General features: G+C 42.2%; 1 pseudogene; it reads left to right on the top strand.

Moving 5' to 3' along the window:
- LOC148149284 (centrosome-associated protein 350-like) overlaps positions 1-17,587 on the top strand; it is a 989,460-nt pseudogene that overhangs the window by 326,169 nt on the left and 645,704 nt on the right.

Raw genomic sequence — 17,587 nt, 5'->3', positions numbered from 1 at the left:
AAAAACAAACGAGAAGCAAAAGTAGAAATTGGGCCATTCCAAATTGATACAGGAAGACTTGTGATGGGAGATAAGGAAATAGCTGAAGAACTTAATCAGACTTCACAGTGGAAGGCATGAGTAATATCCCAACAGTGAAGGAGAGTTGGGGGCAGAGTTGAGTATGGTATCCATTACAACAGAGAGAGTGCGAGAAAAGCTAACAGGTGTAAAAATTGATAAATCCCCTGGCCCAGATGGGCTCCATTCCAGATGTTCTGAGAGACGTGTCTGAGGAAATAGCAGAGGCATTGGTTGTCACTGGAGTCAGGGAAAGTCCCAGATGATTGGTAAATCGCTCTTGTAACTCCCTTGTTCAAGAAAGGATCAAGACAAAGATGGAAAATTATAGGTTGCTTCGCCTAACCTCGGTTGTAGGAAAATTCTAGAATCCATCGTTAAGGATGAGATTTGTAAGTTCTTAGAAGTGCAGGGTCTGATTAAAACAAGCCAGCATGGATTTAGTAAGGCAAGGTCATGCCTGAAAAACCTGTGGGCATTCATTGAAGAGGTAACAAGTAGGTTAGACCAGGGAAACCCAGTGGATGTGATCTATCTAGACTTCCAAAAGGCCTTTGGTAAAGTGCCTCATGGGAGGCGGCTGAGTAAGGTGAGGGCCCATGGTGTTTGAGGTGAGCTACTGGCATGGATTGAGGCTTGGCCATCTGAAAAAAGGCAGAGAGTTGGGATAAAAGGTTCTTTTTCGGAATGGCATCTGGTGACGAGTGGAATCCCGCAGGGTTCAGTGTTGGGGCCGCAACTGTTCACTATATATATTAATGATCTGGATGAAGGGAACTGGGGGCTTTCTGGCGAAGTTCACCAATGATAAGAAGTTAGGTGGACAGGCAGGATGTTCTGAGGAGGTGGGGAGACTGCAGAAAGATTGAGACAGTTGAGGAGAGTGATCCAGGAAATGGCTAATGAAATTCAACGTGAGCAAATGTGAGGCCTTGCACTTTGGAAAATAGAATACAGGCCTGGACTATTTTCTAAACGGTGAGAAAATTCCTTAAGCCAAAGTACAAAGAGATCTGGGAGTGCTAGTCCAGGATTCTCTAAAGATTGACTTGCAGGTTGAGGCCGTAGTGAAGAAAGCAAATGTAATGTTGTCATTAATCTCAAGAAGGTTGGAATATTAAAGCAGTGATGTGCTACTGAAACTTTATAAAGCTCGAGATAAGCCTCACTTCGAACACTGAGACCTGTTTTGGGCCCCACACCTCAGGAAGGACATACTAGCACTGGAGTGTGTCCAGCAGCGATTCACACGGATGATCCCTGGAATAGTAGGCTGAACATAAGATGAATATCTGAGGATCCTGGGATTGTATTCATGAGAGTTTAGAAGGTTGAAGGGAGATCTACAAGTAACTTAGAAGATAATGCATGGCTTAGAAAGGGTGGACGCTGGGAAGTTGTTTCCGTTAGGCAGGGAGACCAGGATCCATGGGCACAGCCTTAGAATTAGAGGGGGTCAATTTAGAACGGAAATGAGAGACATTTCGTCAGCCAGAGAGTAGTTGGCCTGTGGAATTCATTGCCACAGAGGCTGGGATGTTAAATGTCTTCAAGGCAGAGATTGATAAATTCTTGATCTCGCAAGGAATTAAGGGCTACGAGGAGAGTGCGGGTAAGTGAAGTTGAAATGCCCATCAACCATGATTGAATGGTGGAGTGGACTCGATGGGTCGAATGGCCTTACTTCCACTCCTCTGTCTTATGGTCTTCATTTTTAAACTTCTCTATCAAATCTTGTTTTCAAAGTTCTCTATCCGGTCACTAGTTTATACAGTTAATGGTCGGGCCCTGGGGAGTGTTGCTGAACAAAGAGACCTTGGGATGCAGGTGCATAGTTTCTTGAAAGAGGAGTTGCCGGGAGAAAGGGTGGTGAAGAAGGCATTTGGTATGCTTGCCTTCAATGGTCAGAACATTGACTGTAGTGGTTGAGGCATTGCGTTGCAGCTGTACAGGACATTGGTGAGGCCTCGTCTGGAATACTGCATACAGTTCTGATCGCCTTTCTATAGGAAGGATGTAAAACTTGAGAGAGTGCAGAAAAGATTTACAAGGATGTTGCTGGGACTGACTTACAGGGAGAGGCTGAATAGGCTGAAGTATTTTTCCCCAGAGCATTGGAGGCTGAAGGACTTTTGCAGAGGTTTGTAAAGTCATGAGGGGCATGGATAGGGTGAATAGCCAAGATTTTTTTTCCCAGGGCAGGGGAGTCATAAACTAGAGGGCAAAGGTTTAAGGTGAGAAGTGAAGATTTAAAAAGGGCCTGAGAGGTAACTTTTTCAGGCAGAGGGTGCTGCATACATGGAATGAGCTGCCAGAATGGTGGAGAGGGGTTCAATTTTAACTTTTCGAAAGCATCGGGATGGGTACATGAATAGGAAGGGTTGAGAAGGATATGGACCAAATGCTGGCAAACTGGGACTAGATCACGTTGAGATATCTGGTTTGTGCAGGTGAGTTGGGTCTGTTCTTTAACTGACTCTATGACCCCTTGCCTTTTGACCCCCATGCTCAATCAATCTTTTGAGATGAAATATTTCATGGCCAGAACTATCTGGAGTTTAACATTTTTTAAAAAAAAGATGCATTTGTAATGAAGTTGATCTGTTTATTCTGTATATGAAAAAGAAAGAGAATGAATCATTATTTTTAAAGATGAAATGATGGCTGAAGGTTGCATTTGACTTAAAACCTGTGTACTTGCTGCTGCAGAATATTATATGCTCATCTAGAATATTATCAGTTCTATTGGGTGAGTTTTTGAGATGTGCCTAAAAGCAGTCTAGTGGGTGAAAGATTTCTCCAAGGTATTGAGTATTGTTGGAATGGAGAACTGCCACATATATTGTGATCCGACCCCCATGCTGTAATTTTTCAAACAATGAAATGGACAAGATCAGTGCCCGTTCATATTCAATACCCTTTTATACATGAAATGCGACCTTTGTTTTGCTTCCCACTTCCCTATCTCTATCTCCTGAGGATCTGAAACCTGAATACAGGCTGAGGTAACTAGTTGTTGTCAGGAACAACCACTTAACCCATGCTGTTACTAACTTAAGTGGGAACAAAATGGCTTCTCAATGCAAATAATATGACAAAATGGCTTCTTGGCTGCAAATTGACAATTCTGTTAAAAGCTGCATAAAATAGCTTTTAACACTGTTTGAGCTGAATAATTGACTAATCACAGTCTGCCTCAACAGAGATTAGCAGACAATGCTTCTTTTACAGCATAGAAATAACTAGACTAAATGAGACATTACTGGCCACCCTAACTGATGGCAAGACTCGGTTAGTGAGGTTAGGGTGGCTTAAGTGTTGGAAAACTAAGTTGGTTCCCAGGAAATATCATTTGACCGAGTAGCTGTCAGTTAAGATTGTTTCAGAAGTTAGTTGGTAATTGTCTGAATGTACTATACAATAATGGCCTGTCCCTTTCTTTAAGAGAAGTATAAAAATGTCTGTTTTAAGGGGTGTAGGTTTGCTCGCTGAGCTGTAGGTTTGATATCCAGACGTTTCATTACCTGGCTTGGTAACATCATCAGTGGCGACCTCCAAGTGAAGCGAAGCTGTTGTCTCCTGCTTTCTATTTATATCTTCTCCTGTATGAGGTTCCTGGGGTTTGTGGTGATGTCATTTCCTGTTCGTTTTCTGAGGGGTTGATAGATGGCATCGAGATCTATGTGTTTGTTTATGGCGTTGTGGTTGAAGTGCCAGGCCTCTAGGAATTCTCTGGCATGTCTTTGCTTAGCCTGTCCCAGGATAGATGTGTTGTCCCAGTCGAAATGGTGTTTTTTTTTCAACCGTGTGTAGGGCTACGAGGGAGAGAGGGTCGTGTCTTTTTGTGGCTAGCTGGTGTTCATGTATCCTGGTGGCTAACTTTCTTCCTGTTTGTCCTCTGTAGTGTTTGTGGCAGTCCTTGCATGGAATTTTGTAGATGACGTTGGTTTTGTCCATGGGTTGTACTGGGTCTTTTAAGTTTGTTAGTTTTTGTTTGAGAGTGTTGGTGGGTTTGTGTGCTACGAGGATTCCGAGGGGTCTTAGTAGTCTGGCTGTCATTTCTGAACATTCTTTGTTGTATGGTAAGGTGGTTAGGGTTTCTGGCTGTGTTTGGTCTGCTTGTCTTGAGGAATCTGCACACTGTATTTTTTGAGTATCCGTTCTTCTTGAATACGTTGTAGAGGTGGTTCTCCTCTGTTTTCTGAAGTTCGTCTGTGCTGCAGTGTGGCTCGTTGGAATCATGTTCTGATACAGCTTTGTTTGGAGGTCGCCACTGATGATGTTACCTAGCCAGGTAATGAAACGTCTGGATATCAAACCTACAGCTCAGTGAGCAAACCTACAGCTCAGCGAGCAAACCTACACCCTAAACCTCAACCTGAGCTACAAACTTTGCAAATGTCTGTTTTAAGCAATATGTGCAGCTCCTCTGAGGAACATGGAAGTGTATAACCTCTGTGTTTGTGGACGATCTGTGCCTGGCTGTATGAAAAATAAAGAATGAAATGTTAAAGAACCAGACCAATTGTGAGTGCTTTTTCACCGATCACAGAATAGAGACACCCCCCCCCCCCCCCCAAACTCTACAGGGGGTCCGGATCTTCATTACCAGTATTGTCTGAAGAATGTCTTGCTCCAGCTTGGCAAACCAATTGCATATACGTTGAGTACTGTTCTGTGGTCACCTTCAGTGTCAGGCGAACCTGCATGCCATGTTGTCAATTGCTGGTCTCACCTTGGAATGTCGGAGTGAGTGCCATGCATGCAACTTGATGCTGACTCCTTTCTTTTTATACCGTCTGTACCAAACCCAGTACCATTTTCAATCACCTTCCATCAGTTTGTGCTAAGACGCTACAGTTATATTCTCCTTCAGATGTTGGTAACAGTGATTCATTTAAAATTTATAAGCTCCTGGTTTGGGCAGTTTGAACCATGTAATTCCTTGACATTAATGCACTGATATCAATGCATGCATATGTGGAAAATAAAAATTGCTATGCTTTTATAAACAACGCATGGTAGCTTTTATTTAGCACTTTTGCATTTAACTGTTGTATCATCAGATCAGTACAGTAATGTGCTTATTTTTTTCAAATCTATCATGAATTGGAGTGAGAATTATTTTGCTTTTCTCGAAGACTTTTTTGACAGCTGGCTGTCTTTTCATTATTGTAACTCCTATAAGACAGATGTACAGAAAACTGGTTTTGTAATTTAAAGTATAACTCATAACTGGAGATGAGTCGTATTGCGTGCAATTCTGGTCTCCTTCCTATCGGAAAGATGTTGTGAAACTTAAAAGGGTTTCGAAAAGATTTACAAGGATGTTGCCAGGGTTGGAGGATTTGAGCGACAGAGAGGGGATAAACAGGATAAACAGGTTAGGGCTGTTTTCCCTGGAGTGTCGAAGACTGAGGCATGACCTTCAAGAGGTTTACAAAATCATAAGGGGCAAAGTCTTTTCTGTGGGGTGGAGGAGTACAGAACTAGAGGGCATGGGTTTAGGGTGAGAGGGGAAAGATATAAAAGAGACCTAAGGGGGAACGTTTTCACACAGGGTGGTATGTATATGGAATAAGCTGCCAGAGGAAGTGGTGGAGGCTGGTACAATTGCAACATTTAAAAGGCATCTGGATGGGTATATGAATAGGAGGGATATGGGCCAGGTATTGGCAGGTGGGACTAGTTTGGGTTGGGATATCTGGTCGGCATGGACAAATTGGACTGGAGGGTCTGTTTCTGTGCTGTACATCCCCATGACTCTAAATGCAATTTATGACGATCTAGTGGAAATAAAATTGTGCAACAATTTTGTGATTCTGCCTGGGGTTATCACTGTTCAGTTGCCAGTTTTACATATTGCAGACTGTACTGAAGGTTAGACAGAAATGGGGGAATGTTGCTCATTGAAAGTGATTAAATTAGACGGCTACAGAGATAAGTCTGGACAGTGGGACTATCTAGGTAGCTCTTTGGGTAGCCGGGATGGACACAATGGGTTGAATGGTCTCATTCTGTACTGTAAAATTCTATGATTCTATAATTATGGATGCTACATCTTTGTCACCATGTCCAGGAAGGTGGTGTCGGGATGTATCCGTTATGAAATTACAGAGCTGATTATTCTGCATGTGCTGTGTGTTTTATGCTGCGAAATTCCAACTTCATAAATTATTTCCCATGTTTCCAGGACTGGATCTGCAAAGAGCTGGAAATCTCTTACTGAGAGTGAAATATCCAAAGCATCACTGGGCCCCATTACAAAGCAGGATATGTATGTAACACCACAAACTATAGGGCTTGTTTCTTTACAACTCCTATGGTGTTAATTTAGTTCAGGATTGCAAAATTCCATAAAATGTTTACGAGTAGTTTAATAAATTTACTTTGTTTATTCAGCAGCAAACTATCAGCATTCAAACCGGAAACTAACATAAATAGACAGCTGATGTATCTGTTTTTTTTGTAATTCTGCAATTCTTCACTAACTGCTTCAGCTCAACATGTTCTCCCTTGTAGCTGGCTTTTTTAAATTTAGTTCAGACCACTATGTGCCATCACTAAACCTTTTTAAAGAATCTAAATAACATATATTTCAAAAAGGCTTGTTCTTTCATTAAGAATGCACATTTTTTCGAAAGGTATAAAAATTGCATTCTCAAGCGCTTTCATTGCAAGATTACGTAAAGTAAGTTCATGTCCCACTTCAGAGACCTGTGCTTTGTGAATCAGACTGATGCACCAGTGCAGTGCCATGGGTGTGCTTTGCTGTTCGAGTGCGATCATTTGCTGAGCTGAGGCCCCGGCTGCTCATCAGATAAATGCAAAGAGTCTTTGCTACTTTTGAAAGACAAACATAGAGGGTCCTTGTGGGTGTCTTAGCTAATATTCAGTCTTCAATGAACACCTAAAACAGTTTATTTCATCTGTGTCATTGCTGGAACTATGCTGTTCAAAATTGGTTTTGGACTTCCAATGTTTCAACCATGTGCTGAAAAATTATTTGATTCATTACAATAAGATTTTGGGGATCATTGATTGTGAAAGACATTATATTTCGGCACTTTCTTTATAGATACCGAGTTATAAACACAAATTGCTTATATTTGTTACAGATCAAAGATCGTCGAGTCGAGATGGGCAGAAATCCAACTTGCTCAGCGAACTATGCATCAGATCGAAACAAATCTGCACTCTTCGACTTGATGCCCCCTCTAAGAGTCCTTCTCCAGTTTTCAAATGTTATTTGAAATCTCGACCTGACTTTGTTGAAGGGCTGGATAATGTGGCAGGAGCTCTTGAATATAGTCGTATGCCAGATCAGTTGGCATTTAGGCCAGAGGATGGTTCTGGTGATGAAAGTGTTGTGTCCAGTCATCAGTCTGTGCAAGGTGATATCCAGGAGGAACTTAGTCATCTAAAATCATAAGACTCTGATGTCGAGGATGTACTAGGTTTGTCTCAGCAATCTGATCAGTCTGAACCCTTGCTGAGATTAGACATTGAGAAACTGCAGCACATCAATGTCCCTGAGCGTATCAAGGAATTAACTCCAATAAACAGAGTCCTATCTGATGACACAAAACAGCCTTTAGGAGCTTAGCTTGTTGAAAAGACATTTGAGGACTTGAAGGATGAGGAATATTACTTGCACAAGGATGGCTGTCCTGATGAGGAGGACGGTGCAAGTGATCATTCAGCCAGTTCTGTGAAGATTGTCAGATCAGTTAAGTCGGGCACCTCCATTGCATCTGCGCTATCTGACTCTGGAGAATTGAAACGAACTCCATCAGAGAATAATTCTTATTCTCAAGATTTTGAGTACCTTTCCCAAGGAAAGGAAGCAACTTACTCAGAAAGTTTTGAGTCATTGCGAAGGAGGAATGAAGACATGAATAAAAGTTTACACGGTGGGAGTTGCAAAGCTGGCCCGGAATCTGCAGAAGCCCTTTCGCGAAGGATCAAAATCACCAGTGACAAAAATCTCACTGAGCCCCAAGTGCTCTCCTGTCCTGTGCATTTCAGCAGGTGGGAATGAATGAAGGGGAGAAGCTTTCTCGAAGTGTTTCACCAAGTATCAGTGTGGATGATGAAATCAGTGAGCGGCTGGGTGAGAAATACTCTCCCAGCTGTGGTAGCGTACATTCAGAACAACTTGTAGACTTGAAATCACCAACTGAGAAGAGCAAAGTGATGCCAGCAATGAGGAACAGATTCCCATGCCATCACATTCTCCCTCTCCGTGTCGCACCCCAACAGCCACGTTGCCTGAAATCGATGAGTTGCCTGAATCCCAAATTGGTGCAAGAATTTTAGTTAGTAGCATCCACTGGGGACACTTCGCGTCAAGGGCAGAACTAGCTTCGCCAGTGGCTTTTGGGCTGGTGTGGAGCTGGATAAGCCAGAAGGCAGTCATAATGGGACATATGATGGAGTTGAATACTTCACATGCAAGGACAAATGTGGCATCTTTGCTCCTTGCCACAAGATTTCCCTTCGACCTGAACATTATGGGGATGGCATCGATACAACTGAAGATGAAAGGGACCTACTTGTGGAGGATAAATTAGGTCAAGACTACAAAACGTGTTGTGATGAAGGAAAAAAGCCAGAGCTTTCAAAAGAAGTAACAGAACGGCAGGCGGAAGAGTTTGAGCTCAGTAAGACTTTAAGCTCAGTTCATTTAAAAACAGCTTGAATGATCAAAATGCAAGTAATCAGTTTTCTGAACCAAGTACCTTTGACTTACTGCACAGTATTAATGAATCTAGCAAGTCAGTGGTAACTTTTGGAGATGACCAAAATTGGAAAGAGAGCTTGCCCAAGTCTGGTGAGGAGGAACGATTGGCAAACTTGTGTGAAGACCAGAATGAAGAAAACATTAACCATACTGGTGTGTTCATAGAGAAAGCATCCAAGGCAGTACTAGAGACAGAAACCTATATCAATACCAATGTGTCTTCCAGTGCACAAAGGGAGGAGTTTTCACTAAATATCCACAGGAATGCTTCAATTTCTCTGTTGGATTTACTCAACAGGGAAAAGGCTCAATTTAAAGTATTCAGCCTGAATACTGAGGAAATCCATGAGGAGCACATGGACATCAAAGGAGAGGAACTTGAGGACAATCATGAGGATAGTGAAGACTTCAAAGGAGATGATCGGAAGAGCAGTGATTCAAAGGCCAATTCTTTGGTTGATATGTTGCCATCTTCCTTTGTGAAAGACGCTATTGAACAATTGGAAGAAATCATGGAAGTCTCAAGCTGAGAAGATCCAGCTTACTAATCAAGGATTACAGTTCAAACTGGATGTTGAATCCTGGCCCAGGTCACCTTCCAAGGATCCAAAGGAGGAAGACAAGACTGTTATCCAGTTGGAGACATCTGAAAGAGCTGACAGTGTTGATGATAAGGAGGAAGTATTATCTCCAGATCTTTGTCCCTGACCTGTAAGTATTAATTTTGAAGCTGTTTTGGGATGGATTTGCATATCAAGAATTGGAGATGTGTTATCGGTCTCGAAGCATTGATGCAATTGTTTTATTAATGATTCCAGAGCTCGTTAATTCCCACATTTGAACATACAGGTAGACAATTCTTTATTCGAAATCCCGAAATCTGAAAGCTCCGAAGTCTGAAGTTTTTGTCGTGAATTGTTTTTTTTCTAATTACAAAGTTGTTTGGGTTCACTCCATACCCACTCGACCTACATCACACTGGGGGTGTGGCCCAGCACTGGCAGGTGTCAGTTCTGTCTCGGGGGTCATAGTTTTCACAGGTGGGTCTGCTGTTCAGTAAGAGTTTTAAACATTTTACTGTTAAACTGTCACTTACTCTGAAAACTAAAGAATTCCAAATTCTGCAAACCAGCTGGTCCCGAGGGTTTCGAATAAAGGATGATTGTTGTTTCCCGAACAATATGTCAAAATACAACTCCACTTTCTTCAGGCACATTTTGGAGGTCATCATTTTCAGAAATTACCCTGAGTGTTCCGCTTTCCCAATGACCCTTTACCAAAAGACTGTTGTGAGGAATATCTTGATAAATTGTTAAATATATTTGTGGGTGATAAAATCAAGTTGTGGGGAATGTACTTAAAATTTCTGGTGTCTCGGTGTTTTCTACCTTGCCCATCAATTCTCAAAATACGTATAAGTACATCTGATTATTTCTCAAGGATTTAGTGACAATTTCTACTGTGTAATTATTGAGTTTAGAACTTAAGGATTGCTATTGAAATTCAAATCTTTTCCTCCTGCACTTTTCTGACCTTCCCTCAAAGAGAGGCAATGGTTTTAAAGCGTTTTTTTTAAACTAAGTTTTGAATCATGCTTTTCAATCTCTGGCTAAATCAGTTCACACACAGTTTATCCAGCGTAGTGTTCTGAAGCAAAGTCCCGAGCCTGAATGACCACCTGGTTAGAAGAACAGAAGGGTTTATGGTTTGCACATATTAACATTGATTGGACAAGCAGCTCTTTTCATGTAAGTGCTTGACAAGCAACATCCTGACTAAACTGACACATTCTTTTCTGATTTGCATTTACCTACAAATTGCAGGAATATAAAAGGGGTGCAGCAGTCAACTGAAAATGATCTGATTATGGAAAGCTGAAGCTCAGAACGTTCAGTCTGAAATCGTTCATTCCTCTAAGTATAATAAATAGAAAGATGTAGAGAGTGTGAGCAGAAGAGTTTTTTGTGAGGTGAGAGTCAGCTTTTGGCATTTGAACACAAAATTATTTTCCATTAGTTAAGCAAGAAAGGTATGGGTTAATAGTGCTCCACAGCAGCTCTGATTGATGATATGAATAACAGAGCATGTTAAAAACATTATCTCGATCCTGATGACTGCATTGAGTTCAATTTACCATTTTGCCCCTTCCCTAAAAATCCAAAGCCCCTTTCTCCTCCACTGTTTGTACTCTCCCATTATTAATTTATCATCCTCATCATCATCAGACTGTTATCCATTAAATCCCATTTGTCGTAACTTTGCTCACTCTGAGAATCTGTAGTTTCTGCTCCTATTTACATAATATATGGTGTCTCTTCCAGTCACTCAGTATTTGTTTCAAGTTCTTCTGTATAATTTCTGTCTTTCTATTGCTGTTTCCATTTGTTGATAAGATAATACATGATTATTATTCACCTTCTTAAAACTCTCTAGAATCATGATCTTCCACGTGTCACTCCATAATTTTCAGATAAAGAGTGCCTCAAAGGTTGAACTTCTCAATCTGTGATCATGTCTGTACCTCTTTTCCTGATAACATAGTGCATATTCTCAAGATGTTGAGATTCCCAAAATTGACCAAAATATTTGAAGATCTTATGCAACAGTCATGGAAATGAACTCAACTTGATTCAACTATTAGCAAGAGCAAAGAAATGAGCTTTATTTACATTCTGCAGAATTGACCCAGTACATTCAGCTAGATGCCTCAATGTAAGGGGTATCTAAGCATTGTTCAGATACTTGCCTTCTTCTGTTTCTTATCACGCTCTCAAAGGCAAAGACTGGGAAAACTCAAATTGTTATTCTCTCATCCCCTGGTCTTGGACATGACAGTTCTTCAGCTTTCGCTGAGTACGACGATCGCAAGGTCAAGGTGAATGTTTACAAAATTCAAACAGCTGACTGCAGACCTCCTCAAAGTATTGTTTACAAATCTCAGCACAGCATTAAGTTTTAGAAAAGCATTCTCTTTCAAATTTCACAGTAAATGGATATTTTCCATTACACAACTTAATGTAACTTAAATTGTGTCCACTTGGAAGAGCCAGCTGTTTTTTAATGGCCAAATCTATCACCTTAAATGGCCTGTATGTTTGAATACTTTGTGGCCTTTGCTGTAATCGGGTTAGGATCTTACCATTTCAGGTGTAATTCCTTTTTTATCTTCTCAATGTATGACTTTGTCTCACTCTCAACTTTAATTCCATCTTACGGTAAATATTCTTCTGTATCAGTCACTGCACGGCAATTCCATCTCTGTCCCTTCAACCCAAGTTGGAATCGTTTAGTTTCCTTCTCTTAAATTCCCAAGTCAAGATTGTGTTTATTACTATAACAATTAACGGCAATCTGAGTATGGGCTCCTGTGGGTCCCTTCCATTCTCCACACCTTTCTTTTGTGAAATCTTTATTTTACTCCAAACCTTGCATTTTCCCAACCACCTCTATCCATTTGACTGTGCTCCCTTTCATTTGAGGTGCCCTTGAGTTTTGCCATTGGTCTTTTCAGAGGCAACTACTTGAAATAATTTCTGAAAATCCACGTCAATCATGTAAACTTTTTCCCACTAATCTGCTCTTTTACAAATACAACCTTGTCAAATTGTTTGGTAGGTTCACAACCTGCTCATTAGAAATTCATGCTCATTTCTCCTGATTAGCTACGGTCTCTTCAAGTGCTCAAACTTCACTCCATATTGTTCACTCTTAATTTACCAACAAATGAAGCAAAACTAACTAATCACAAAATTCCTGTTTTGCTTTTTTTGAACAAGGAGTTAGCTGCCCGATAATCCTCTGGTCAAATTTTAGGATGTAATAATTGGAGCCGTGATAGTTTGCTTTCTATTTGCAGCATGTCCCATAGGTGTCATTCATTTTGTTTCAAAGGTTTGCCTCCTTTTATGTTGTGGTGCCTTCCTTAGTATTATGCAGGTAATCTTATCTAATACATCTGCACCTACCCTTGGTAGTTCTGCAATCCTATTAAACCCCTTCTCTCATCTCTCTTTTGCCTTTTCTCCTGTAATCAATGATATTTTAAATTTATCCTTGGTTCAGATCGTGGAGCAAACAGTTGTTATTTTATGTATTTTGAACAGTATTCCCTTTTGTTTTCACTGTAGCAATTTAACAAGCTTTTTTTGGAGGGGAGAGGACGTATCTAATATAATCTTTTCTCTGTTACTCTTTTCCTTCTTCCAGCTTGTATTTAACATGACGAGAGAAATTTTCACTGAGATGTTTTCTGAAGATCCCAGTTCCAGCCGACCTCCATGGATGAAGCCAAGCCAAATTAGCTCTGTTCTTTTTCAAACGAGTGAGGAACCCGCAGAATTTAAATGAAGCGAAGGTAATAACTCCATGTAATCCCTTTGTCCTACTTGTCAGTAATAATGTTGCAAGTGTGATGCTAGTTGGAGTTAAAATATGTAGATCGATTAAGTGAGCGACTCACCTTGTAAAGAGTGGCCACTATCCTGACTTGAAATCTGTCACTGCTTCTGGGAAGTCCCTCCTTAATGAGATTGTGGGTCTAGCTCAGCACCATCTTCTCAAGGACAACTAGGAAGGGGCAATAAGTGCTGGCCAGACAATGATGCCCACATTCCATGAACAAACAAAAGAAAATATTGTTGTCTACGCTCATTGAACACCAAGGAACACCATTTTAATTTAAACTCCTCAATAAACATTTTTTAAAAAATGACTCTCAGGCTCTGGGCCGGCTGGCCAGCATTTATTGACTGATCCTAGTTGCTTTTGAGAATCTGGTGAGCTATCTTTTGTAACCACTGCAGTCCATGTGCTGTAGGTAGACTCACAATGCCCTGAGTGGTCAGATGCATGGCAGATGCAGTTTAATGTGGATAAATGTATGGTTATCCATTTTGGTGGCAAGAACAGGAAGGCTAATTACTACCTAAATGGAATCAATTTAGGTAAAGGGGCAGTACAAAGAGATTTGGGTGTTCTTGTACACCAGTCAATGAAGGTAAGCGTGCAGGTGCAGCAGGTAGTGAAGAAGACTAATAGCATGCTGGCCTTCATAACAAGAGGGATTGAGTATAGAAGCAAAGAGGTTCTTCTGCAGCTGTACAGGGCCCTGGTGAGATCACACCTGGAGTACAGTGTGCAGTTCTGGTCTTCAAATTTGAGGAAAGACCTTCTGGCTATTGAGGGAATGCAACTTAGTTTCATGAGGTCAATTCCTGGAATGGCGGGACTACCTTACGCTGAAAGACTGGAGCGACTGGGCTTGTATACCCTTGAGTTTAGAAGACTGAGAGGGGATCTGATTGAGACGTATAAGATTATTAAAGGATTGGACACTCTGGAGGCAGGAAACATGTTTCCGCTGATGGGTGAGTGCCGAACCAGAGGATACTGCTTAAAAATACGGTGTAAACCATTTCGGACAGAAATGAGGAGAAACTTCTTCACCCAGAGAGTGGTGGCTGTGTGTAATGCTCTGCCCCAGAGGGTAGTGGAGTCCCAGTCTCTGGATTCATTTAAGAAAGAGTTGGATAAAGCTCTCAAGGATAGTGGAATCAAGGGTTATGGAGATAAGGCAGGAACAGGATACTGATTAAGAATGATCAGCCATGATCATATTGAATGGTGGTGCAGGCTCGAAGGGCAGAATGGCCTACTTCTGCACCTATTGTCTATTGTCTTTTCCAGTAATTTGATACAGCAATCCTGTAGAAACAGTGATATTTTTCGAAGTCAGGATGGTGAGTGTTTTGGAGGGGCACTTGCAGGTGACAGTCCTGTGTTTCTAGTCTCACCTATGCCCTACAGTTTTGGCTTTCGTACACCAGTTAAAAGACTTGTCAATTTACCCTATCCATGCCCCTCATGATTTTATAAAATCTTTACACAGTCACCCCTCAGTCTTCTTTGCTCCAGGGAAAATAGCCTCAACCAATTCATCCTCTTCCTATAGCAGAAAACTCCCAACCCTGACAACATCCTTGTAAATCTTTTCCTAACCCTTTCAAGATTCACAACATCTTTCCCAGAGCAGGGAGTCCAGAATTGCATAGAGTATTTTAAAAGAGGCCTAATCAGTGTCCTGTACAGCCGCAACATGACCTTCCAACTCCTATAGTCAGTGCTTTGACCAATAAAGGCAAACATTCACTATCCTGTTCACTTGTCACTCCACTTTCAAGGAACTATGAACCTGCACTCCAAGGTCTCTTTGCTCAGCAGCACTCCCCAGTGCTTTACCATTGAGTGTATAAGTCCTGACCTGATTTGCCTTTCCAAAATGCAGCACCTCACATTTATCTGAATTAAACTTCATCTGCAACTCCTCAGCCCAACTTTTCGAGATCCTGTTGTATTGTGAACCTTCTTACTGTCCACTGCACCTCTAATTTTGGTGTCATCTGCAAACGTACTAACCAAAGTATGTGGAGAAAGTGAGGACTGCAGATGCTGGAGTTCAGAGCTGAAAAATGTGTTGCTGGAAAAGTGCAGCAGGTCAGGCAGCATCCAAGGAGCAGGAGAATCGACATTTCGGGCATAAGCCCTTCTTCAGGAATGAGGAAGGTGTGCCAAGCAGGCTAAGATAAAAGGTAGGGAGGAGGGACTTGGGGAAGGACATTGGGAATGCAATAGGTGGAAGAAGGTTAAGGGTGATAGGCCGGAGAGGGGGTGGGGGCGGAGAGGTCGGGAAGAAGATTGCAGGTCAAGAAGGCGGTGCTGAGTCCGAGGGTTGGGACTGAGATAAGGTGGGGGGAGGGGAACCATACTATGTTCCATGTTCACATCCAAATCATTTATGTAAATGACAAAAAGCAGTGAACCCAGCACCGATCCTTGTAGGCCACCACTGGTCACAGGCCTCTGACTGGCAGTTTTGGTGCAAACATCACTTGCCTCTTGCCAGTCCAAACCTGCATATTGTGTAGATCTTGTTGCCTTTGAACATAGACTGCTTCAGTATCTGAAGAGTTATGAATGTTACTGAATAATGTGCAATCTCTCTCCCTCTCTCTCTCTCTCTCTCTCATTCCCCCATTTCCGATGAGATTTCTTCCCCTAACTCCTGATTCCAAATTTCCTTGACTCTCTCCATGTCCCCCAAGACATTCCCTCTCTGCAGATGATTAGATTAGATTACTAACAGTGTGGAAACAGGCCCTTCGGCCCAACAAGTCCACACCGCCCCACCGAAGCGCAACCCACCCATACATTTACCCCTTACCTCACACTATGGGCAATTTAGCATGGCCAATTCACCTGATCTGCACATCTTTGGACTGTGGGAGGAAACCGGAGCACCCGGAGGAAACCCATGCAGACACGGGGAGAACGTGCAAACTCCACACAGTCAGTCGCCTGAGGTGGGAATTGAACCCGGGTCTCTGGCGCTGTGAGGCAGCAGTGCTAACCACTGTGCTACCGTGCCGCCCACGGCATATATGATATATGGTACTAACTGAAAGACCGCCCCCACATCGGAGCACTCTTCTGTATCCGACTTGTTGGGCTGGGTCAAGAACTTGGTAAATTTAATTAAATTTAGCGCCAAATAAATTATCCAAGCCATCCCGCAAACCTCCGCAGCACCTGGTTGGGTAATAACAAATGGAGCATCCTCACAGGATATAACAACCAAGGAAGAACAGTCATTTTAATCAAGGCTACACGGCCTCGCCATGATCTGGGTATTCCCTCCCATCACTGCAAGTCCTGCTTTATCCTCTCAAACAGCGACACAAAGTTAGCTCCATACAGTTGCAGGAAGTGAGGGGTGATAAAAATTCCCAGATAGAGAAAACCTTTCTGTGACCATCTAAAAGGAAACTCCATTCCGTCCTCCAGCTTCAGTACCTCCACCAATTCCCCCACAGGCAGGACTTCCGATTTTGGAAAATTTATTCTGTATTCCGAAAAGCTGCCTCATAATTTAATGTTTTGTATTAGCTGGGGTATGGACTTTTCAGGGTTAGCTAAAAACAGTAGGACATTGTCCATATAGAGAGTGATTTTTATTTCCCCAACTTCCACCTTCGGGGAAAGAGAATTTCAGGGTCTTTTCAGACAGCCTCTGCCAGTGGTTCAAGTACCAAGGTAAACAGTCGGGGCAACAGGGAACATCCCTGTCGGCTGCCCCTCCCCACACCAAAATTACTCAATTTAACCCCATTCACGATAACCGCCTTGGGGTCTTTATATAACACTGCCACCCACCTGGCGAAGGCCCCTCCCACACCAAAACGATCTAGAACAGCAAAGAGATACAACCATTCCACCCGATCAAAAGCCTTTTCTGCCTCCAGGGAGACCACCAAACCCGGAATCATTCTCTGCTAACATAGTTGCACTATTTCAATACCTGCCTGATGTTGGAGGAGCTGCGGCCCTTGATAAAACCCGTCTGCTCCTTTTTTATAATAACAGGCAGCACCTTCTTCAGTCTCACAGCTAACACCTTTGATAGAATTTTAAAATCCACATTCAACAACGAGATGGGTCTATACAATACACAATCCTCAGGGTCTTTCCCTTTCTTTAAAATAAGAGCGATATTAGCCTCTGTAAGAGAGGGCAGAAGACAGTCCTGGCGATACGAATGACTATACAGCTCCAGCAGTGGTTCAGCTGACATGTGTATGAGCTCCTTGTAAAAACCACATGGGAATCTGTCTGGACCAGGTGCCTTATCACGTTGGACCTGCCTTACCACCTCTTGCACCTCGTGTACTATCAGAGGTACATTTAAAAGGGAGGCCTGATCTGCATTTATACCAGGGAGGTCCAAGTTTT

This window comes from Chiloscyllium plagiosum, unplaced genomic scaffold, assembly GCF_037043375.1.
Source record: "Chiloscyllium plagiosum isolate Xiang-an unplaced genomic scaffold, Cpla_swu_hap1 HiC_scaffold_9, whole genome shotgun sequence".
NCBI lineage: Eukaryota > Metazoa > Chordata > Chondrichthyes > Orectolobiformes > Hemiscylliidae > Chiloscyllium > Chiloscyllium plagiosum.
The sequence above is the reverse complement of the archived record's forward strand: the minus strand, read 5'-3'. Positions and strand labels throughout refer to the sequence as shown.